Source organism: Neoarius graeffei, chromosome 23 (genome assembly GCF_027579695.1).
Source record: "Neoarius graeffei isolate fNeoGra1 chromosome 23, fNeoGra1.pri, whole genome shotgun sequence".
Lineage (NCBI taxonomy): Eukaryota > Metazoa > Chordata > Actinopteri > Siluriformes > Ariidae > Neoarius > Neoarius graeffei.
In genome coordinates, this window is record NC_083591.1 from 57,722,050 (window position 1) to 57,747,587 (window position 25,538).

Sequence of the window (25,538 nt, forward strand, 5' to 3'; positions counted from 1 at the left end):
AGACCATAACACTGTAAACAGTGAGAACATGCAGTACCTTTTAGAAAGCTTTCTCCAACATAGCTTAGTTGCACTTATTGACAACTTCAACCTAGTACAACATGTACAGGGGCGACCCACTCTCGTGGTCATACCCTTGACCTCGTCATCACAAAGGGTCTTACTGTTTCTACTACTGTTGTTGACCTGGCCTTATCTGATCATTTCTGTGGTTTCTCTGATGATTCTATGTCTCCTCACATTCAGAACAGCTCAACGACTATAGGTAGGAGAGTCATAAACGACAACATGCGTTCTCCCTTTGAGCAAGCTCTCTCTCTCTCGGATCTCAACCAAAATGTCAGACTCTGTAGATGATTTACTGGATTTTTTTAATTTAAATATGACCCAAATTATGGATGATATTGCTCCATTCAAAATCAAAAGAGTCAATGATAAGCAGAAAGCACCATGGAAGCAATACCCGGCTGTTAAACTGCTAAAGAGAGAATGTAGAAAGACTGAAAGAAAATGGCGCAAATCTAAACTTCACATCCATTATCAAATCCATAAAGAGATGCTTTGTAAATATAATTATGAAATTCATAAAGCAAGACAGTCTTTCTTCTCCAACATCATCAGCAGGAATATGAACAATGCCCGTGTGCTATTTTCAACAGTAGAGAAGCTAACTAATCCCCCACCACAATTAGCACCTGAACTTCCCTCAGTTAACAAATGCAATGAGTTTGCATCCTTCTTCAAAGGTAAAATTGATAAAATACGGCAGAATATTGCTCATAATATATCTCAGTTGCAAATAATTGAAAAACTGCAATCACCAGTGACACAGATAGATAACTTCAACACAATGTCAGAATTTTGTTTAATTGATTATGAGACTCTTGAAAAAAACTGTACAAAATCTCAGTTCCTCAGCATCTGAACTGGACATTCTGCCCACCAACTTTTTTAAGTCTGTTCTTCATCTTATAATTACAGATGTGCTTCAAATCATAAATACATCCCTCGAGACTGGCATTGTTCCTGTGTCCCTGAAAAAAGCCATTGTAAAGCCCCTACTTAAAAAGAATAATCTGGATGCTTCAGTATTAAATAACTACAGGCCAATATCAAATCTACCATTCATCGGGAAAATCCTTGAAAAAATTGTCTTCAATCAATTAACTGCCTTCTTGATGTCAAACAGCCGTTTTGTTCATTTTCAGTCAGGTTTTCGTGCCAATCATAGCACTGAAACAGCGCTGATTAAAGTTATAAATGGCATACGTCTTAATACTGATGCAGGCAAAACATCGGTCCTGGTGTTACTGGACCTCAGTGAAGCTTTTGATACTGTTGATCACAACATACTGCTATATCGACTTGAACACTGGGTTGGATTGACTGGTAAAGTTATCAATTGGTTAAAATCATACTTAAAAGATAGAAGCTTCTTTGTTACCCTGGGAAATTGTACCTCAACATCAATGTCCTTGACCTGTGGTGTCCCCCAGGGGTCGATCCTTGGACCATTACTATTCAACCTTTATATGCTCCCACTTGGGCAAATTATCAAGAACAACTCAATTTTGTATCACTGCTATGCAGATGACACCCAAATTTATTTTGCTCTATCACCTAATGATTATGCCCCCCTTGAATGTCTCTACCAGTGTATCGATCAAATCAACAACTGGATGCCACAAAATTTTCTTCAGCTGAACTCAGATAAAACAGAAGTAATTTTTTTTGGAAAAAAAGATGAAAGACTCAGGATTACCACTATTCTTGACACAAAGGGGATTAAAACAAAAGAAATGGTTAAAAATCTTGGTGTTTTCATTGATAGCAAGCTAAATTTTGACAGTCACATGAAAGCAATCGCTAAAACGGCATTTTATCACCTAAAAAACATTTACAAACTAAGAGGACTTATGTCAAAAAATGATCTGGAAAAACTAATACATGCCTTCATCTCTAGTAGGGTTGATTACTGCAATGGCCTTTTCACAGGCCTGCCAAAAAAGACCATCAAACGACTTCAGCTGGTTCAAAATGCAGCGGCGAGGGTTCTCACACGAACAAAAAGAACAGAGCACATTACTCCAATTCTAAGGTCCCTTCACTGGCTTCCAGTAAGCTACAGAATTGACTTTAAAGCATTGCTGCTGGTGTACAAATCTCTAAATGGTCCAGGGGCCACTTACCTCTCTGATATGTTGCAGCGGCCGAACCCAATCAGATCTACCAGATCGCAGCAGAAAAATTTACTGTTAAAACCTGTTGTTAAAACAAAGTGTGGTGAAGCAGCTTTTAGCTACTATGCAGTGCAGCTATGGAACCAACTGCCAGAGGACATTAAAAATGCTCCTGCTGTCGGCAGCTTCAAATCTAGACTAAAGACCAAAACATTCAGGGTTAAACACTCACACCCACCAACAGGGAAAAATAAGAATCCTGGCACGCGCACGCACACACACACACACACGCCTTTCAGTTTATCACTTTTAAAACAGTTAACCACGACAATAACACATCAGCAGCACATTATGTACAGTCCTGTGCAAAAGTGTTCGGCTCATGGACAGAAACGCTGTCGACCAAAAACGGCTTAAAATAATGAAATGTTTCAATGTTGTATATATATATATATATATTCGATTTTTTTTCACAAAAAATCCGATTTTAATCGATTTTTTTCCCCTACTAAAAATCAAACTACAGATGACAAAGAAATGGTTCAAAACAAGTTTTACCTTTATTTTGTTTTCATTTAAATTTCTCCTTTGGGGTTAAAGTGCAACCAGAAACCAAAAAGAAGCCAAAAAACAAGTGTGTAGATGAGATGGCAGACCATAACACTGTAAACAGTGAGAACATGCAGTAACTTTTAGAAAGCTTTCTCCAACATAGCTTAGTTTCAAACTGGCACCGACACAATGCACCCTCAAACTTAAAAAAAAATAATAATTAATTAATTAAATAAATAAAAACCCTCAAAAAATACACGTTATTGACCAGCTGGGAGGTCCGTACCGTGAAATACCGTGACCGAGGTCTTGAAAGTACTGAGTGAGGCCCTCTGGGTCGAGGTCAGTATTCAAGGCCGAGGTCACGGTATTTCACCATACGGACCGACCTTAAGCTGGTAAATAATATATTTTTTTTTCTTTACCAAATTCTAACAGAAAACGAGAGCGCCCGAAAGGGAAAACCGAGCCGAGCCGCCATTTTGAATCCTCATTCACGGCTGTAATGCAAATGGCTTCCTCCTCGGTATACAAGTGCACTTCCATGGCAGGAAAAAAAACTACATTTTGCCGCCTACGTAGTCCCCTATTTATACAAATAGGAGTCATTCAGGATTCAGCCATGTTTTTGCTCGGCATTAGCAAATTACAGGTTTTTAGCTTTCTCCTGAAATGTTTTCTTTTATTTCTTCTTCCTCAGGGGAGTAAAACTCGCTTTCGCTGTGAACACTGTCGTTATCGCTATCCATGCTGTAAAATTAATGCTGTTCTCCTGAGAAATGCTGGCAAACATTTATAAGATTTTTGATAATCTTATAAATAAATCTTATAAAAAAAAAAGATAAATGTTGACAAAAAATTCTACTATGTTTGTTGTTGTTGTGAACGAGCGAGTCGCCAGAGGTCCGTAACCGGGGTCCGTACTGTAGGATACAGACCTGCTCGCCAGCCAATCAGAGCACAGGATTTGGACCGCGAAAAAAATAAAAATAAATAATAATAAATAAAATTGTGTCCTTTTCGATAAAACTGACAAAATAAGAAAAAAAATCCCAACTTTTCCACCGTATGTATGGACACCATGTCTTTTGCAATAAACATCGCGATATCATCTGCGATTGCTTCCACCGCACCGCGTTCTGATCATCAGGTGCGCAGCGGGAAACGTGTCCGGGGCGGCTGCTTGCTGTACTGTGGATGGCGCGCTCGTGCTGCGGCTGTGTTCGTTCCGCTGGGAGCAGCACTTCTCCCGCTCCGCTGCAGGCTTCTGTTTAAGGGGTTGGAATAAATTCGTCATGCTGCTTCCTTTGGAAACAACCGTTTTCAAACACACCTTACAACGAGGACTTGTTTGGTCTGCGTCCGACGCTGCAAAACCGAACCAATTCCAGATCACGGAGGAGGTTACTCCTTTCCCCCCAATCGCTGCCATGTTGTTTGTGCGTGTCTATGGCAAGCGCGCGGGAGGAGGGCGATAGCGTCAGCGCCCGATCCGTCCCTGCTGCCCGATCCGTCCCTGCTGCCCGATCCGTTCTGCACATGCGCAGAGGGGAGCGTCAGTGGCGGAAGTTAAAACTGAGAGAAAACCGATTTTCATAAAAACACATCGTCCTTAGCTGTAAATTTGAATTAATCGATAAAATCGATTTATCGCCCAGCTCTATAATAAATGAAACAAAGTCAGTATTTGGTGTGAGACGACCGTTTGCGTTTAAAAAAAAAATCTCCGTCTGAGGTCCAGTGAGTGCAGTTTTATGCGGAAATGATCTGTAGGTTTTCCTGAGCATCTTACAGAACCAGCCCCAGTTCTTCTGGACTCTTTGACTGTCACACTCACTTCTTCATTTTACACCAAAACCCAGCAGCCTTCATTATGCTTTCTTTTTTCATCTGAAAAGTGCTCGCTTATGGAATACGCTGCTCAGATACAAACAAACTTTTTTTTTTCCTGTAATATTTAATTCTGTGCTGGAAAAAACAAACGTTTGGACTCGAATGTTTTTGTAATGTTGTGACTCGATCACGTAGAAGTCATAAAATAGAAATCTATAACAGATTGCATGGGGAAAAAAATGGTGCGTAAGACTTTGTTATTAGTAAGTTATAAGGATTAGACTATAATAAGATTGACAGATGAACAAAAAAAGGCTGTAAATTCACTCACCGATCAGTGAATCTGTGGCTCAGTTGGCATTAAATCTGGCAGCACACAGAGTGTTAAAGTGCTGCTTTACATTACTGAACTCTTCATGCAGATCAAGGTCGTGTTATTTTTGGTTTCAGACAGTTAATGATTATCTGTGAGTTACCGGTAATAGCAGGCGACGTTAGGTGCTGGTTGAGGACTGTAGAGAGCACGTGCCGTCTGATGTCTGTACGCGGGTTACGGAGTCGGTCCAAGGTCACGGGTATGGTGTGGGATGAGGGCAAAATAAAGTAGAGCAGCGCAGACTTTATTTCACTTTATAATTAACAGTTATTCCACAAAATCGAGTCCTACATGAGCTGACAGCGCTATAATCCATGTACGATGAGACTGAGTGGAATAACTGGTTAATGGTAACGCCAAAGGTAAAGAACATGAACATCTTGGATGAGCAAATAGCATAAGTGTACGATGGATCTTATCATAAAGAAAACAGCATCATGAGGAGAAAGCTGAGAGCATTATTGACCGTGCAAAGTGCGTGGTGCGTCAACAAAACTGAGTATACGGGCCATTTGGAACGAGTCCAAGTGTAAACATGGACGGTCCGAACGATTCATTGTGGAATTACATGCTTGTGATCGAGTGCTTTACGTTAGAAGAGTGAATCGATTCATCCGAGTCGGTCATTCTTACAATTAATAAACGTTTTACCAATAAAAACAATACTTAGTAGTCGTAGAAATATTTAAAACTACAGGAACGATTCAGAAACCAGGAAGCTTTTGACTTTTTGCTCACATCACCTCACTGCCGCTTTTCTCCCTTATTTTAATAGATATCACAATCAACCTTTGCAAACTTAATAAAACCATAAATCTACCTAACCTCTGGAAGGTTATTAAATTATGATAGAATTTGCATATCATTATTATTTCACTCAATACCGCATCTCAAAAAACCTTCAATTACCTTGTGGGTGGTAGAAATGGGCAACTGGACTTGCTTGAAAATTCTTGAAAACATTTCACCTCTCGTCCAAAAGGCTTCCTCAGTTCTGTCTGACTAATAGGGAGTATCAGATATTTATCCTCTCCTGGATCAGAATCAGAATCAGAATTCTGATGACCAGCTCACCTAAGGTGTCACACCTGAGGCATCATGTTGGTGTGGGTCGCTGGAGGCTGGGTGTGAACGGCGAGTCATTAAGGTGATCAAAGGATTGCCCGTTAGGGTGATCAATGGCAATCTGACTCTCTCTGTCCTCCTGCGAGTCCCCGAAAACAGCTGGGTCCTGGCGTACACCCAGCCGTCTGGGAAGAGTGTCCAAGACCACCTTGTAGATGGTTGACAAATGATGTGTTAGACCCCCACCTCTGTTCAGTGATGGCCGTTCCAGGTTTACAAAAATGGCTTCTTTGACTCCTCGCTCATACCAACGATCCTCTCTGGCTAAAATGCGTACGTCACAATCCCGAAACGAGTGTCCTTCGTTGTTAAGATGAATGTAGAGAGCCGAGTCCTGGCCTGAGGAGCTGGCTCTCCTGTGTTGGGCCAAGCGCCTGTATAGCGGTTGTTTCGTCTCCCCAACATACGAATTTGTGCAATTCTCACTGCACTGAATTGCGTACACTACGTTGTCCTGTTTGTGTCTGGGTATTCTGTCCTTAGGGTGGACCAGTTTCTGCTTCAGGGTGTTATTGGGTCTGAAATGTACCGGAATGTTGTGTTTGTAGAAGATCCTCCGGAGTTTCTCAGATAGACCAGAAATGTAGGGAATGACAATGTTCTTGCGTTTGTTCCTTTTATCCTCCTGGTCAGTTATGTTCCTTTTTATGCTCTTTAGGAAAGCCCAGTTGGGATAACCGCAATGCTGAAGTGCTTTCTTGATATGATTCTGCTCCTTCTCTTTTCCCAGAATCATATCAAGAAAGCACTTCAGAATTGCGGTTATCCCAACTCGGCTTTCCTAAAGAGCATAAAAAGGAACATAACTGACAAGGAGGATAACTGACAGACTCATCACTGGCCTGCCTAGATTAGTATTTTACCATTCGCAGGCCAGTGGAGTAATGCGATTTGTAATTATATGGATGGATGGATGGATGGATGGATGGATGGATGGATGGATGGATGGATGGATGGATGGATGGATGGATGGATGGATGGATGGATGGATGGATGGATGGATGGATGGATGGATGGATGGATGGATGGATGGATGGATGGATGGATGGATGGATGGATGGATGGATGGATGGATGGATGGATGGATGGATGGATGGATGGATGGATGGATGGATGGATGGATGGATGGATGGATGGATGGATGGATGGATGGATGGATGGATGGATGGATGGATGGATGGATGGATGGATGGATGGATGGATGGATGGATGGATGGATGGATGGATGGATGGATGGATGGATGGATGGATGGATGGATGGATGGATGGATGGATGGATGGATGGATGGATGGATGGATGGATGGATGGATGGATGGATGGATGGATGGATGGATGGATGGATGGTCACTGTGAAAGATGCTCTCAAGCCAGTTCACTGGAAAAATCATACACCGATCTCGTACAGGATATTTTACAGCATGTTTCAGTATAAACTCGCACATCAACCTGATAATAATCAGCATTCTAGGAAATTCCTCTGTAATCTCTTTCTAATCAGGGACAAGAACGAACGTTTAAAACATCCTGACCGGAGCATATTTACGAGCAGAGACAAACAAACAAACAAAAAAAAACCACCCCAGGATTTTCCTCAAAATCTTCTCTCTAGTTGTCTGTGAAGATTCTCAGTCATCCAGGTACGTAGTAATCTGTGGCTGGTAGAAGAGAGCAACTGGACTTGCTTGAAGATTCTTGAAAACGTTTCACCTCTCATCCGAAGGGCTTCTTCAGTTCTGTCTGACTAATAGGGAGCATCAAGCATTTCTCCTCTCGTGGATCATCATAGAATCAGAATGCTGATGGCTGCATTGTAGGCGGCTGATAAAAGATGTCTTAGACCCACCTCTGTTCAGTGATGGTCGTTCCACGTTGACAAAAATGAACGATCCTCTCTGGCTAAACTTCCAGAGACATTTTAGGAGACACGAGAGGAGAAATGCTTGATGCTCCCTATTAGTCAGACAGAACTGAAGAAGCCCTTCGGATGAGAGGTGAAACGTTTTCAAGAATCTTCAAGCAAGTCCAGTTGCTCTCTTCAACCAGCCACAGACTTCTCTCTAGTTCTCTAAAAAGGTGTGTTCACACTGTAATCAGTGTTAATCTGGTTTATAAAGGAAAGCGATGTGTGTAATGATAGAACGACACGGCGATTTTCACACATATATGACTTGACGCGATTGTGCAAAGTGGGCGGGGCTTAAAACGTTATTAAAAGTTGCTAAGTTTCTGGTCGTGAGCATGAACACCGCGAAAAACATTTCTCTGTAGAGTTTTGATCATTTTATCACTGCAGTTTAAGTAAAATGTGTCATTATAGATACAATTAGTAAAAAAAAAACAAAAAAAAAAAACTGAAAAACGATCAATTGACTAAATAAATTGTTGTTTCAGCCCGAAATATCTCGCCATTAGTCCTTTACGTATTCTATATAAAATCTACGACTGTGATCAATATTTTCCCACAAACCAATAAAAATGGTGATGGTACATTAGCTGTTTTATTACTTGAATAATAAAATTATTAAATTTAAATCTTTTTTTTTTATGCTGAAAATGTTACAATAAACTTCACTTCTTTGATCAAATATTTTACCGTGATTTGTTTACATGTACACTAATTAAGTCAGATGTAAACAGCACAATAATATCAATACAAAAATCGTTATATTTTAACGTTTACGTTATCAATTTTCAACAAAGTTGTTACAGATGGCTCTCCACCTGGACCTTTGAGCTAATAATCAGATTATTTGGTATAGTAGAACATTAATCTGATTACTTTCATTTTCTTCTTTGCTCACAGCTCAAAGGAGGACAGAATCTGGTGCAAAGTTTGTCATTTTTAAATTTCATACAGCTAAATTTATTCAAACGGTACAGGAGGAAACGCGCCCCCTTATGGAAAAACATCAGAATGCAAGGCTTGTCAATAGCTGACTTTTTTTTTTTAGTGTGCTGTGGATGAAAGGTTGTGTATATTACCCATAATGCACCACACCGCGACAGACGCATCATTCTTATATAAATAGCAGAAAGTGTAGCATTAACTAGCACAAAGTTTTTAACCTTTAACTCAAATTCACTTCTAAGCGAGTTCAGCAAGTGACATCAAACCAAAATGGCCGCTAGCAGAACGAACAGTAAACACAGCAGCACTTGTGACCTTTACACGCATTAGGGCTGTAAAAATCCCGTCCAATCATTTAATTCAGTCCGAACTCACTGATCAGACGGTGTACCTCCCCGTCTACCTGCATGAGTCCTCCAGCAGGAGTCAGGCAGTGCGCGTTCATGTGTTTTAGAGAAGTGGAATAAAATAAAAACTTGTGTGTCGTATTTCACCAATCGTGTATCGACTCAAATACAATTTCACTCTTCAGGGCTCGACATTAACTTTTAAAGTCCCTTGCCCTGGGGGGAAAGTGGGGGTTAATTTCCACTTGCCCCCCAATATTATCACTTGACCCCTATTTTGAGAGTAAGACTTTTTTTTTAAGGAAAAACATAGAATAGCTGTGAATTGCAACATAAAATGAAGATCACACATTGAGCTGAAGTTTGGTTATTGATTAAGTTTGGTTATTTTTTACAACCCTGATTCCAAAAAAAGTTGGGACAAAGTACAAATTGTAAATAAAAATGGAACACAATAATTTACAAATCTCAAAAACTGATATTGCATTCATAATAGAACATAGACAACATATCAAATGTCGAAAGTGAGACATTTTGAAATTTCATGCCAAATATTGGCTCATTTGAAATTTCATGACAGCAACACATCTCAAAAAAGTTGGGACAGGGGCAATAAGAGGCTGGAAAAGTTAAAGGTACAAAAAAGGAACAGCTGGAGGACCAAATTGCAACTCATTAGGTCAATTGGCAATAGGTCATTAACATGACTGGGTATAAAAAGAGCATCTTGGAGTGGCAGCGGCTCTCAGAAGTAAAGATGGGAAGAGGATCACCAATCCCCCTAATTCTGCGCCGACAAATAGTGGAGCAATATCAGAAAGGAGTTCGACAGTGTAAAATTGCAAAGAGTTTGAACATATCATCATCTACAGTGCATAATATCATCAAAAGATTCAGAGAATCTGGAAGAATCTCTGTGCGTAAGGGTCAAGGCCGGAAAACCATACCGGGTGCCCGTGATCTTCGGGCCCTTAGACGGCACTGCATCACATACAGGCACGCTTCTGTATTGGAAATCACAAAATGGGCTCAGGAATATTTCCAGAGAACATTATCTGTGAACACAATTCACCGTGCCATCCGCCGTTGCCAGCTAAAACTCTATAGTTCAAAGAAGAAGCCGTATCTAAACATGATCCAGAAGCGCAGACGTCTTCTCTGGGCCAAGGCTCATTTAAAATGGACTGTGGCAAAGTGGAAAACTGTTCTGTGGTCAGACGAATCAAAATTTGAAGTTCTTTATGGAAATCAGGGACGCCGTGTCATTCGGACTAAAGAGGAGAAGGACGACCCGAGTTGTTATCAGCGCTCAGTTCAGAAGCCTGCATCTCTGATGGTATGGGGTTGCATTAGTGCGTGTGGCATGGGCAGCTTACACATCTGGAAAGACACCATCAATGCTGAAAGGTATATCCAGGTTCTAGAGCAACATATGCTCCCATCCAGACGACGTCTCTTTCAGGGAAGACCTTGCATTTTCCAACATGACAATGCCAAACCACATACTGCATCAATTACAGCATCGTGGCTGCGTAGAAGAAGGGTCCGGGTACTGAACTGGCCAGCCTGCAGTCCAGATCTTTCACCCATAGAAAATATTTGGCGCATCATAAAACGGAAGATACGACAAAAAAGACCTAAGACAGTTGAGCAACTAGAATCCTACATTAGACAAGAATGGGTTAACATTCCTATCCCTAAACTTGAGCAACTTGTCTCCTCAGTCCCCAGACGTTTACAGACTGTTGTAAAGAGAAAAGGGGATGTCTCACAGTGGCAAACATGGCCTTGTCCCAACTTTTTTGAGATGTGTTGTTGTCATGAAATTTAAAATCACCTAATTTTTCTCTTTAAATGATACATTTTCTCAGTTTAAACATTTGATATGTCATCTATGTTCTATTCTGAATAAAATATGGAATTTTGAAACTTCCACATCATTGCATTCCGTTTTTATTTACAATTTGTACTTTGTCCCAACTTTTTTGGAATCAGGGTTGTATTTGTAATGGACAATAATTTTATCCAAAATAGTTTTTCCTGCCCGAGTCGATGTATTTCCATTTCACATGCGTGCAGCTGTTGTAAAGTTCAGTGTGTTTGTGTAGAACTCTCTCAGACTGTAGGTTCATTACTCCATAATGTAGAAATCATAAAATAGAAATCTAAGAGTCTGTATAAAGAAAACAATAGAGTGCCAAGACTTTTGAACAGTACTGTGTGAGAATACATATTTATATTTTTGTTATATCATCCAACTCTAGGTTTAAAAAAAAAAACCTGCGCTGCATCATGACAGACAGGATAATGCTTGAGTTTAAAATTACTGTTTAGTGTGTTTTATACAGACCTGGCAACCTGTAACTGAATCAGTGCAGCCGCAGCACGGGATTTTTTTATTTTTTAAAATCTAGAGGTGGATGATATAAAAAATTATAATAATAACAACAACCATATATGAATATTTTGTGCAGGACTGCGTTCCTCTGATAACAGAAGCAAAGCTGCAGCTCTCTCTGCTCTGAATCTGTTCTGCTCTTTCAGGATTTATCGCTCATGTCGCTCCTTGTTGAGGTTTTTATGCCCGAGTTGTTTGAACCCAATCTGGGTTTTCTGTGTTGAAGAAGGAAGCGGCTTCACCTGTAAGAAAATCAAACACTTTCATGAAGAAGCGAACTCGAATGCGAGCAGAAAAAAAAACAAAACGAGATTCTTAAGCAAACTCTTCCATCCTCACTTCCGACTTTGTTTTTGTAAAATACATTTTAAATACAATCGTCAATTTCTCTGGAGTTTTCAGGCTGAGCTCCTCTCCGTATTCTTTAACCGCTCATTTCCACGTTGTTCTTTAAGCATTTGCTTCTGTTTGTTAACATTTTTCTTGATAGCGGGGAGACGGTGATGCCTTCTCTCTCTTTCTCTGTTTGAACAAACAAAAACAGCGCAAAAATTCACCAGACTGAAGACGGATTAAGCTGCTTGCATGAAAGACGGTGTGTCTGACCCCAGCTGTAATAATCACGTGATGCGTGACGTCATGCACAAGGGGTTTATAAACAGTCCGCGTCCCATACTACACCAGCGGGGGGATATACAATAACCTGCAAAGCAGTAAATGAAACCGAGACTAAAAAAACAGCCAAGACATAATGGCGGATGTGTAGTGAGGGACGCTTTTAGGAACTGAAATAAAAGATCAAAAAGCCTCATTTTTGCAGTGCTAGTTCATAATATATGCTCATTCCAACTTGCCCGGTCGGGCATGTCGGGAACATATCACACTTGCCTGAATGTATGTTTCACTTGCCCCGGACAATCGGGCAGTCCTTAATGTCGAGCCCTGCTCTTTGGGTTTTTTTTTGTAAACTATCCAAAACGAGATCTGCTTCTTTTTCAAGATAAGAAAGTAATATTCGACTCAAACATTTTTTTTTCCTTCTGCCACATTTTCAGCTTTGACCCTGTAAAACCTTTACTGGTTTGGTGGGTTTTTTTTTTTAGGGTGATAAAACTGACAGCTTCCTGGAGCGAGTTGGTCCAAACACGGTACGAACATGTTGCGCCATGTGGAGAAACAACACGTCTTGAACTGAAATGGTGAGAAAGAAGACAAAACACAAATGACAAGGAAAAACAAAACACAACACCTGTTTGTACAACTAATCCGTAAGGAACATCGAAGAAAAAAAAGCCTGCCTTTGTTTTCTGTGAATATTTCAGTTGGTCAGAACAGGTTAAAATCTTTTTTTTTCCTGCTTGAAACTAGCGCGACGCAGCGACATCCACACAGCTGTGTGCACGCTAGCACGAGGCCTCGCATGAGGTGTGGGCTGTGTGAAAACAGCCTTTCCCACAGCTCAGACAACAAACGCTTCAGTGTTAAGCTCAGCGTCCTTGAACGCAGCAGCAGAAGCGAGTCACAGGAACCCGGACGCCGCCTCCAGTCCAGAACCTCGCTGAAAAATCTGGCGTGGGTGCAGAAAGACGAGTGACTCAGACGGGTTCAATAACCTTTAACTACGAGCGATTTGCTCCTGTGTAGGTTCGGGTGCGATACGATAAATATAGATCACATCTGACAGTTGAAGACACTCCCCCTTTACAGGAGATCATCAGGGTGTACCCCGCCTGAGAACAAACTGCAGGGGAAAATCCTGAACGATTAGTTTTATTTTTAATAATAATGGTTTTTATTTTTAATAACTGATTTTTAGTTTTACTTTTAATGATTAATTTTATTTTTAAAAATTTTAGTTTTATTTTTTAAAGAAAATTAGAGGGTTTTATCATTTAACATTAACAAAAATTATTTTAAAAAGTTCTTATTAATTGTTTTAATTTATACAAGCAGACTTATACATGTGCAAAGTCTGGACACACCTTCCAATTCTAATTCAACGTTTTTTCTTTATTTTTGTGAATTAAAAGTCACGTCATGTCTTAAAGTAATGATGGACGTCGTCTCTCTTTACTGAGTTGTTCGGTTCTTGATGTTATACTGTATGGATTACTGCAGCTGTGGTGTTGAATAGGGCTATTTATTTATTTCATTTTTTTAATTATTTGATATCAAATGGAGGGCGGCACGGTGGTGTAGTGGTTAGCGCTGTCGCCTCACAGCAAGAAGGTTCTGGGTTCGAGCCCCGTGGCCGGCGAGGGCCTTTCTGTGCAGAGTTTGCATGTTCTCCCCGTGTCCGCGTGGGTTTCCTCCGGGTGCTCCGGTTTCCCCCACAGTCCAAAGACATGCAGGTTAGGTTAACTGGTGACTCTAAATTGAGCGTAGGTGTGAATGTGAGTGTGAATGGTTGTCTGTGTCTATGTGTCAGCCCTGTGATGACCTGGCGACTTGTCCAGGGTGAACCCCGCCTTTCGCCCGTAGTCAGCTGGGATAGGATCCAGCTCGCCTGCGACCCTGTAGAACAGGATAAAGCGGCTACAGATAATGAGATGAGATGACACACTGCCTAGTGGCCAGTACTAGCCAGTAAAGAAATAAAAAAAAAACAAAAGAGACTGGCTGTGATATAAGAAAATTCTACAACCCAGAAACAGATGGGAGCTCCGCTTTTAGGCAGTGCCTCAATCTATATATTAGATCAAACAGAGTTGGTGGGGGAGTATCTCTCCTTATACGAGAAAATCTAGAGTTCATACAAAGGGACGATCTAACTATACATACACATGAGGAAAATGTAGAATCCCTTTTTATAGAACTTCCAGCATTCTCCTCTCCCACTGTAAAAAATGTGACATTAGGATGTGTATATCGACCGCCTGGCACTGATATTAAGGACTTTACTGGTCATCTTGCAACAACATTAGACGCAATAAATAAGGAAGGAAAAACATGTTTACGTCTTGGCGATTTTAATATAGATCTGCTCAAAAATGAAAAAGTCATACACTAACTGCTGATTTTCTAAATATGTTGTTCTCGTGCAGTATTTATCCCACCATCTCAAAACCAACAAGAATAACTAATAAATCAGCTACCTTAACAGTAGGGCTGTAACGATACACCTAACTCACAATTCAATTCGTATCGCAATTTTTGACCCACGATTCGATACGCCCACGATTTTTTTTTAAATGTTTTTTTTAAAGTAGTAAATTTGACTTATTAACATTTACTTACTTACATTAACTATTTAATAACAGATCATTCAGACCACTGCAGAGAATGAGTAATATGTATGCAAAAATGAACAAATGTATATCCAAAGACTGTTTTATTTCTCAAAATAATACTGTTGAGCCGGAAGCTCTGGTTTTTCGGTTCTGAAAAAGTCATTTTTCCAAATCGTGTAAATCCGTTAAGATTTTTTTTGGGTGGGGGGGGGGGGGGGGGGGTGGCTCTCTCACTGTCTCACTCTCATAGGGCCAATGATTTTCTGTGATCGCGGAAAACAGATGGAAATTAAGGAATTTTTATAGTGAAACATTGCTCGCGTGTCAAAATGTAACTGCCGCAGAAGGCTTCCGCCCAAGCAGACATGCCTTCAGTGTTGCCAGATATTGCTAACGTTTTCCACCCCAAAATATGTTCAAAACCAGCCAAAAAGCACCTAAACCTGCCCAATCTGGCAACACTGCATGCCTTTCCAGTCAAGTGACTGTGATTGGCTTGTGGCACACCTAGCCAGCCAATGAGCTGCTTGTTTACAGATTCGCTCCCCACGTCGCAACCAGAATGGCGACCGCTTAAAAGAAATGAATGCTCTGCCAGTGGTGAGTGTGGACGTTGCGTGACTCGCAGAAGATTGTCGCAGGTCAGCAAAAAAACGACTTACTAATAGATATAAAAAAATAAAAGTAATTTAAATAAAAAGTAAAGTATTCATAAATTGAAGTTTGGAAGCGCCTCTGTTTTTGGGCTGAGGAGAAGTTTGAAAGGGTGTACCGCGATTCTGCCTTCTTGTATCGCGATACGGATCGTGGCTCTGCGTATCGCGATTTCGATACGCATATCGTTACAGCCCTACTTAACAGACAATATCATAAACTCGCTGACCAAATCGTACGCATCAGGCGTGCTTGTAACAGATATTTCTGACCATTTTCCTATATTTTACATAATGAAGTGTAAAAGTAGAGTGAATAAAACTAAAAGTCATAAAAGTCGTTCACGCAAATTTACTAGTTCTAATATTACTAAATCCAAAAATCTATTAGTGGCAGAAACATGGGACAACTTGTACAATCACACAAATGCAAATGATGCCTACAATCATTTTATTTATGTCTTCACTTCTCTTTTTGAAAGATGTTTCCCTATCGTTACTCATTCCAGATGTAATGTAGACAGAAACAAACCTTGGTTCACTCCTGCTCTACACAAATCATCCATCAAGAAAAACTGTATAAAAAATACCAATTCAACGTCTTTTCAGATTTATAAAACGTACAGAAACAAATTCAACATATTAATTCGGATATCCAAAAGAAATCATAATAAAAAATTTAAAGATACAACAAATAACAAGCAACACATGGAAATTGATAAACGAGCTTCTTAATAAAAAAAAAAAAAAAAAGTCGAATGTTCTTCCCAGCAAACTTTATGAAGGTACATCTGAAATATCCAACCCGCAAGAGACAGTCGATAGTTTCAACAACTTTTTTGTTAATATTGGACCTTCCCTAGCAAAAAAAAATTGACGAGTGATTGTTCTCCTTTATCTTTCATTAGTGACGTCTACCCATCTTTTAGCTCCTTTGAAATACCTACTGTAGCCGAAATTCAAAACATTATTTGTAATCTTAAGAATTCAGCTCCAGGTAATGACGAATTAAGCACCTCTTTAATAAAGCAAGTCAGCATCACAATATTAGAGCCCCTCACGCATATTCTTAAAATGTCTTTGGAGACTGGTATAGTCCCAAATGATTTAAAGATAGCAAAAGTCAGACCTCTTTTTAAATCCGGAGACCCGTTTATTGTCAAATTACTGGCCAATATCTATTTTGTCGTTTTTTTCAAAGGTTCTTGAGAAATTAGTATGCAAAAGAATTTTGCAACACCTGGAAGAGAATAGCATACTTCACGAACAGTAATATGGATTCCGAAAACATCACTCAACGTACGTGACCCTCTTGAATTTAGGAGATAAAATTACCTCGGCTATAGAAAAGAATGAATTCACCATTGGAGTTTTTTTTTTGGATCTATCGAAGGCCTTCGATACGGTGGACCACGAAATACTGATGGAGAAACTTAACTGTTATGGTTTTCACGGCTATGTTTTCACCTGGTTAAAAGACTACTTATCAAATAGAAAACAGTACGTTTCCAATAATATCCATTCTTCAAATACAAAACTAATCTCCTGTGGCGTTCCGCAAGGTTCTATTCTGGGTCCCCTGTTATTTCTCATCTATATCAACGATTTAGCTTCTGTATCTGATAAAACATGTGCAGTATTATTTGCAGATGACACTAACTTATTTACATCACACTCAAATCTTGATATATTAGTAAGTAGAATGAATTGCAAATTAGATAAAATAAACAAATGGTTCCAAGCAAATAAATTGTCCTTAAATGTTAAGAAAACAAATTTTATTATTTTTACGGGGAAGAATTAAAAAAAAAAAAATACAATAAAGAAAATGTAAAAACAGCTATTAACAACATACCCATTGATCAAGTAACACACACACGTTTTTTAGGTGTCATCATTGATGAAAAACTTACTTGGAAAAAACATATCGACCTTATTTGCCAAAAAATTCATAGGTATCATCAGAAAAATTGCAAATCTACTATTTTCGAAAACATTCATCATACTATACTATAGTTTGATATACCGTATCCCTATCTAGCATATTGTAACATAGTATGGGCTGGTACATACTCTACTTCACTAAAGCCACTACTCCTTCTTCAAAAACGCTTCGTCCGGATCGTTTCAAATGTCTCGTACACATTCCCCTCCGCATTGCTGTTTAGTAATCTAAAAGTAATAACTGTATACGATATAAACAAGCTACAAATTTGTCTTTTTGTCCATAAAATAATTAACTATAGTTCTTTTATACCAAATCAATTTAAGGGTCTTTTTAACTACAACTCGGATTTTCATCAATACAGTACAAGGCAGCGGAAAAACTTGAAACAGATCCAAGTAAAAACCCAGCAACGAATGTTCTCCATGATGTTCAGGTGCCCACAAATTTGGAATAGTTTAAATCGGAACTTACAGCTCTGCAAATCATTATCCATCTTTAAGAACATGCTAAAAAATTCTCTACACAACCAGTCATTTACCTAATTTCCTATTCATTGTTTTTTTTTATTTCCTTCTTATATCTTGGTTGCATTTCTTAAGTTGTTGTATTTTTGTTATTATTTGCTTAGTTATTATTTATCGAATTGCTTGTTAACTTTGTTGCAAAATTTTCACTAATTAGTCATTTTTTGTTATTTCTTTATCTATTACTTTTGTTAATTTACTTAATATTAGTTATCTATTTATTTGTCATCATTTAGTTATGGTTATTCATTGTTGTTTTACTCGTGTTTCATCACCTTTAGTTATTATAATTAAACCGTTGTAATACTAAGAAACTTGGGGAAGGACTTTTATAGACCTTATTGGTCTCCACCTTCCCCAACACAATCCAAATGTATTTTGTTTAGATGTCTAAGCATTGTTTTTATTTTGTGCGAAATAAAGAAAAAAAAGAGATCAAATGGATTAAGAAGGCAAGAAATGCATCCATGAATTACCTTTTGACAGCTTTCTGACCCTTTCCGTTTTCCATCAGATGCACAAGCACCAGCCTTGAGCTCTTTATGATTCTACGTCTTTGCTGACTCATGCACAATTTCACTCACTCTACAAACCACTTTTCCTGTCTCTCTCTCTCTCTCTCTCTCTCTCTTCCCCCCACAGTGTTCAGTCTCTCAGCCAAACTAACGCACCAAAATCTGGCTTTTCATTCTCTCAGGGCTAAATGTTCACCAGGTTGTTGTGCTAATGATTAACGGCATTTAGGACACATGGACCGAAACCATTACCTCAAACACACACACACACACACACACACACACGGATTAACCCAATCACACAAATCTCACCAGCAGAAACCTTCTCCAGCACTTCGTCATGCAACCTCCAGGTCCATTTATCCCCTCCTTAACTTCTGATTGGTCAGCAGCTGGTGATTAGTTTTCAATAACAGCAGCTCTGAGGCCCTGTCCACACGGCAACGGATTCAGATGAATCCGATAAAATTTTTTATCGATTCGGCCTGGCGTCCACACGGCACCGGCATTTTTGAGAACGGTTTCCAGTAGGGCTGTAACGATATGCGTATCGAAATCGAAATCACGATACGCAGAGCCACGATCCGTATCGCGATACAAGAAGGCAGAATCGCGGTACACCCTTTCAAACTTCTCCTCAGCCCAAAAACAGAGGCGCTTCCAAACTTCAATTTATGAATACTTTACTTTTTATTTAAATTACTTTTATTTTTTTATATCTATTAGTAAGTCGTTTTTTCGCTGACCTGCGACAATCTTCTGCGAGTCACGCAACGTCCACACTCGCCACTGGCAGAGCATTCATTTCTTTTAAGCGGTCGCCATTCTGGTTGCGACGCGGGGAGCGAATCTGTAAACAAGCAGCTCATTGGCTGGCTAGGTGTGCCACAAGCCAATCACAGTCACTTGACCGGAAAGGCACGCAGTGTTGCCAGATTGGGCAGGTTTAGGTGCTTTTTGGCTGGTTTTGAACATATTTTGGGGTGGAAAACGTTAGCAATATCTGGCAACACTGAAGGCATGTCTGCTTGGGCGGAAGCCTTCTGCGGCAGTTACATTTTGACACGCGAGCAATGTTTCACCATAAAAATTCCGTAATTTCCATCTGTTTTCCGCGATCACAGAAAATCATTGGCCCTATGAGAGTGAGACAGTGAGAGAGCCACCCCCCCCAAAAAAAAAATCTTAACGGATTTACACGATTTGGAAAAATGACTTTTTCAGAACCGAAAAAAACAGAGCTTCCGGCTCAACAGTATTATTTTGAGAAATAAAACAGTCTTTGGATATACATTTGTTCATTTTTGCATACATATTACTCATTCTCTGCAGTGGTCTGAATTATTTGTTATTAAATAGTTAATGTAAGTAAGTAAATGTTAATAAGTCAAATTTACTACTTTAAAAAAAACATTTAAAAAAAATTCGTGGGCGTATCGAATCGTGGGTCAAAAATCGCGATACGAATCGAATCGTGAGTTGGGTGTATCGTTACAGCCCTAGTTTCCAGAGTGGAAAAATCTGGCAAAGGCGCCGTTGTGAAGTCATCTGGATGAGTAGAACGGATTTGTTTACGATGACGTCACAACCACATGACTAGAACAAGCAGCACTCACTCATTCACGCCAGGTAGAGGAAGGGGTTTATGCGCATGCGTCCTACTTCTTCTATTGTCCTGGTGTCTCCGATGGGACCGTCTTACAGCGCACGTAGAGGTGTGGCATGTGTATTGCATCGTTTTCAGCAAGCGTTGCGTTGCCATATGAACCTGATATTTTACTGATCATTGCCCATGTGGACGCGATATTTTTTTTACCCGCTAAAAAAAAAAAAAAAATCTCGTTGCCGTTGTCGTGTGGATGTATCCTGAGAGTAGCACGGGATTATAATGCATAACGCGTACGTTCTGATCCGTTATCCAGTGTTTTCCCCAGAAAAAAAATTAAAGCCCTAAATTCTGGCATGATAATACACAGACAATTGAGCGCCAACAGCGCAAAATGAAACTGGGGGGTTCGGGGGCATGCGGCCCCCCGGAAAATTTTTTTTTTTTTTTAAATAATGCTCTCAGGTGCGTTTTCAGGGTCTCTGAGGTTTTAGACGCGTGATTATAGGATGGATTTTAACAGTGTTTCAATGATTTCTGACCTAAATAGTATTAATGTAAACACATTTGAAATTTCACCTTAAAGTTCAACATGCAAGTTAAACTGTTTTGTTATCGATTACTGAGGTCTACGATCGACTGAAAATCTACAGGATCCCTTAATTATCTCTGATCAAGTCGTGTTGTAACAAAAATGTGCATGACCAGTGGTTTGCTCCATCTTATGCAATCCAATGAAGAGAATCGATCATCATGACCTCCTGTTGATCGCAAAGGGATCTGAACCGAAGACCTGCCACCTTAAAATAAGTTGCTGTATTACTATAACTGTAATGATTTAGAATGTTTCTGATGCAATTACCGTAATATATGTAGAACTAAGATGCACTGAAATGAAAAGTAAGGCAGCTGCATATTATAAAGTTTAAATTTTGGCACTTTATTAAATGGACTAGATTAAGATTAAAACATTTAAAGGAAAAGAAAACTTAATTCATACATTTAAGTTTACAGAAAGATTATGTACTTAGAAACACGTTCATGAATGATAATAGACTTGGTCAAACTTCTGCGATTTAAAATCAGTCGGCTTTGTCCGTCTGGTGGAGGACGACATCGGCAGCCAATGAGATCGCTTATAATGAATCAGAAACTTCCGGGATGTCTGATGTTTTCTTTCGATATTTTTATTGGACGGTTTGAACACGTGATCTTGACGCAGCCAACAGATTACAGTTTGTTTACATCATAACACGCGGACATATTACTTTGACAGAATCAACACAAACATTGGAAAAAAGAGCGCTTGTTTGACACAAATATCAAATCAATATGTAAATGGATCTGTTATTTGCTCTCCTATGTATCTCGTTACTTGTGGGTAGGAAATTTAACGCATCAGTATAAATCTAAGCGTATCGGATTTTAGCTAAAGCGACTAAGCGTATCGGCAGGCAGAGCAAGCGCATCAGGCCCGATACGCTAAAACGCTTTGGGAAAACCCATGGTTATCGTTTCTATCGTAACAGCTGGTTCACAGGAAGTCGCAGAGCGGCAGCTCCGCAGAAACGGACTGTTGATGTTTATGTAATGTATGGAAGGAGTCTCCAGTGTCAGTGATAAAGCTGTAACTTTGCAGCACAGATGAGTTTACGAACAGGAACCGAATTGTTTCATGAAACGTTAAATGTAACTATAAAAAGTGTTTTGTTTTTTAGTAATCATTAGCAAACCAGCTGTGGTATAAGAGGAATAAAAAGCTTTGGGGTTGTAATAGTAACTACATCATTGATTATTTCCCGATATTAGCATGACTCAGCGTTTTATACATAAATGCTCATTATGGAATGAGAATATAGTTCAACGTACACAATGCCTTTGACAAAACAGGTAAGTAGAAATGTTTTATTAGCTTCGCTTAGGCTTTCTGAAGAGATGTGTGTGTTATTGACCAGCTGGGAGGTCCGTATGGTGAAATACTGTGACCGAGGTCTTGAAAGTACTGAGCGAGGCCCTCTGGGCCGAGGTCACGGTATTTCACCATACGGACCGACCTTAAGCTGGTAAATAATTTTTTTTTTTCTTTACCAAATTCTAACAGAAAACGAGAGCGCCCGAAAGGGAAAACCGAGCCGCGCCGCCATTTTGAATCCTCATTCACGGCTGTAATGCAAATGGCTTCCTCCTCGGTATACAAGTGCACTTCCATGGCAGGGAAAAAAAACTACATTTTGCCGCCTATGTAGTCCCCTATTTATACAAATAAGAGTCATTCAGGATTCAGCCATGTTTTTGCTCGGCGTTAGTAACAGTTAGAGGTTTTTAGCTTTCTCCTGAAATGTTTTCTTTTATTTCTTCTTCCTCAGGGGAGTAAAACTCGCTTTCGCTGTGAACCCTGTCGTTATCGCTATCCATGCTGTAAAATTAATGCTGTTCTCCTGAGAAATGTGAAAATAAATGCTGACAAAAATTGCTACCATGGGGGTGTCATGGCTCAGGTGGCTAAGGTGCCATACCATAAATCCGGGGACCCGGGTTCGATTCTGACCCGAGGTCATTTCCCAATCCCTCCCCGTCTCTCTCTCTCCCACTCATTTCCTGTCCTGTCTCTACACTGTCCTATCCAATAAAGGTGAAAAAAGCCCCCAAAAAAATCTTTAAAAAATTGCTACCATGTTTGTTGTTGTTGTGAACGAGCGAGTCGCCAGAGGTCCGTACCGTAGGATATGGACCCGCTCGCCAGCCAATCAGAGCGCAGGATTTGATGGAAACCGGACCGCGAAAAAAATAAAAACATTTATTAAACCCTCTGTGTTTGAGATACACTAATAATGATGCTCAGGAGTGTGCAGTTCAGTGCTAACCTGGTAGCTGTAAGCTTTCTGTACGGCACAGCGGCACAACTTCGGTACAAAACTAAAGAAATACAAAACAGTTATTTTAAAAGGGTTAACATGCAGCTTGGAAATTCTGATCATACTGCAGTTTAAATAAACACCCCTCCCCCGATCTGGGGCATAAAACACAAGTACACATGACAGTACGTGTACGTGCCTGGGAGTGTGCTTCAACTCTAATACAAGAGCAAACTACATGGAAATAACGGTTTGTTTGTTTTATGATGAGGTTTGTGGTAAACCATTTGCTGGAGAAAAAAAGAAACCCAATAACATCATCAATAACACACACACAGATGACAAGCATTACTGAGCTGGGCGAAGAAGAAGAGAAAGTTCACAGAGGATCTGAGAGCGTTAAAGGCGACGAGCTGCTCATTTAGGTGGGGTTTACATTAGACCGTATCAGCGGATCATCAGATTAACGTTTTTAAAAACGATTAGCGTGCACACAGCAACGCCAATACACGATTCGCGTGCACACAGCAACGCCAATACACGGATACGCTAATCACATGACTAATTCGGCACGCAAGTTGAAATGTGTCAGTGCAGCTCATCGCTTCCTCCTCAGCGGCTGCGCTCCAAATCACTCCGCCCTGAACAGCGAGTGCCCTCTGGAGGGTGCGCACTCCGGCCCTGCGCAGCTCACAGAGCGCGCGAGTGAAGCGCACGAGCAGTGATTCGGGACTGAGCCGCTGTGCGCAAGTCACTTACCACTTGCAAGTGGAAGGATGGCAAGCCTAAAGACCATCATAACTACACAATGGGCAGTATTTGCATCAGTATTTGCAGTATTTTCATACTTTTATACTCTTTAATGAAAGGTGATACAAGGCGGAAGTCCGCGCCGTTTTTCAGCAGTCGCGTCACATGACCAACGCCAGCGAATCAGGAAGGTGGATGTCACAGTGACGTTGTCCAATGACGATGCCAGCTAGAGCTCAGCACAGCGTATCCGCGTATTCTCAATGTTTACACAGCACCGGATCAAATACGATCTGGATTGAATACGTGGACCCTGGCGGATTCCCGTTTCCAGGCGTTTTAATGTAAACGGACAGTGCATCCGCGAAGAAAACGAGACAGATACGGTCTAATGTAAACTTGGCCTTAATGAGCGCCAAAGACAACACAAAAGCCACCACTCGCTGGCCTTCGACATCAGAAACGCAAAATGTTTAGTTCTGCTAAATAAATAACCACGATGAAACCTGAAACATCATGGAATGTTGAACCAATCGTGTTACTCATGCACGCGTAAACAAACAACCTCATTATGACCTCATGGGTTGTGACTATAACTGCAAAAAAAAAAAAAAGAACCTTGTTCCAAAGCTGATGAAAAGGTTCGACTTGTAAAATGTTAGTCGTTTACCTCTCCAGGTGCTGGTCGGCTCCGGTCAACGCTACGGGTTTTAAATTAAAACGTCGTGCTGCCTACAGCAGAGTCCGACTCAGCAGTAAAAGAGATTCAGTGTGAAAGTTTGCAAAGACCCAACACTTCGGAAGTATGGCAGTAGGTCAAATGATCACAAAGTGTGCAAAATGTCAGTGATCTGCCACAGCAGCACGAGAGCTGTGCACGAGCACGGTCCATTACACACAGACGCTGTAACGGTACCAATAAGAGTACCATTAAAGTACCGGATCAATAAGCAGTATGGGTAAGACAAGTAGTACTGTTAAGAAATGTTAATGATACACATCCTGAGTACAAAGAGCTTTTTAATAGTCAAACAGGAACACTTTAACCAAACAAGAAGTCTAGTCCTGATTAGCAGGCCAGACGCAGCCTTAAAATACACTTCAAACATAAAGGAAGCTATTAATGAAAAACGATTTCAGACACTTGGCCTTGCCGTGACCTTGTCTGGATCAAGTCCAAGATCTAAATCACTTCATCTGCTGGTTACAGCGAGAATTCCAAATTCGTTGAACACACACTCAGCCAACTGCGATGGAGACGCTGCACTTCCGAGCAGAGAGACAGACAGACAGATGGACGGACGAAATTATCAGGCATTTTACTTTATATCATCAAAACGATATATATACACGTAATTATTCTATCCACACTCACTGGATATGAGCGATCGCGCACTCTGATTAGCTACTGTACTACTAGGATATCAGCTCATATTCCATGAGTAGAGGAAAACAAAATGGCGGCGCACATCAAGTCAGATATAACACTTTGTTATCAAGTATTTAAAAGAAACAGAAATAGCTAAATAAAAGAATATAGTTTTTTCCCCCCCAGTATCTCCTGTTCCACACTCCAGCCCAGTCGGTGGCAGTAATGCACCTTTAAGTTGGTTTGCCAACTGATAAAAAAAAAAACCTAAAGAAGAAAAACAAAATGGCGGCGCGTGTTGCTGAACCAACAGAGGACGAAATAAAAACACTACTCGAAAACAAAACCCCAAAAAATAAAAAAGCAAAAAAATATATATATGGAATGAAAGTATCTTTTTTCATTTTTCAAGAATTATCATCACATTT

The 25,538-nt window shown here is 40.1% G+C and overlaps 1 protein-coding gene across 8 annotated transcripts in view; it reads right to left on the bottom strand.

Annotated features, from left to right (window-relative positions):
* The window catches only part of st3gal3b (ST3 beta-galactoside alpha-2,3-sialyltransferase 3b), a 131,545-nt gene that overhangs the window by 88,061 nt on the left and 17,946 nt on the right, over window positions 1-25,538 (bottom strand). The window contains exon 1 of one of the 8 annotated variants that reach the window (XM_060906524.1): window positions 12,959-13,315. The exons of 5 other annotated variants lie outside the window; for them this stretch is intronic. The gene's annotated coding sequence lies outside the window, so the exon portion shown is untranslated. Of the gene's footprint in view, window positions 1-2,189; window positions 2,620-12,909; window positions 13,316-25,538 lie in introns of those variants that run through there. 2 more of the 8 variants (XM_060906525.1, XM_060906526.1) reach the window with 2 other exon arrangements.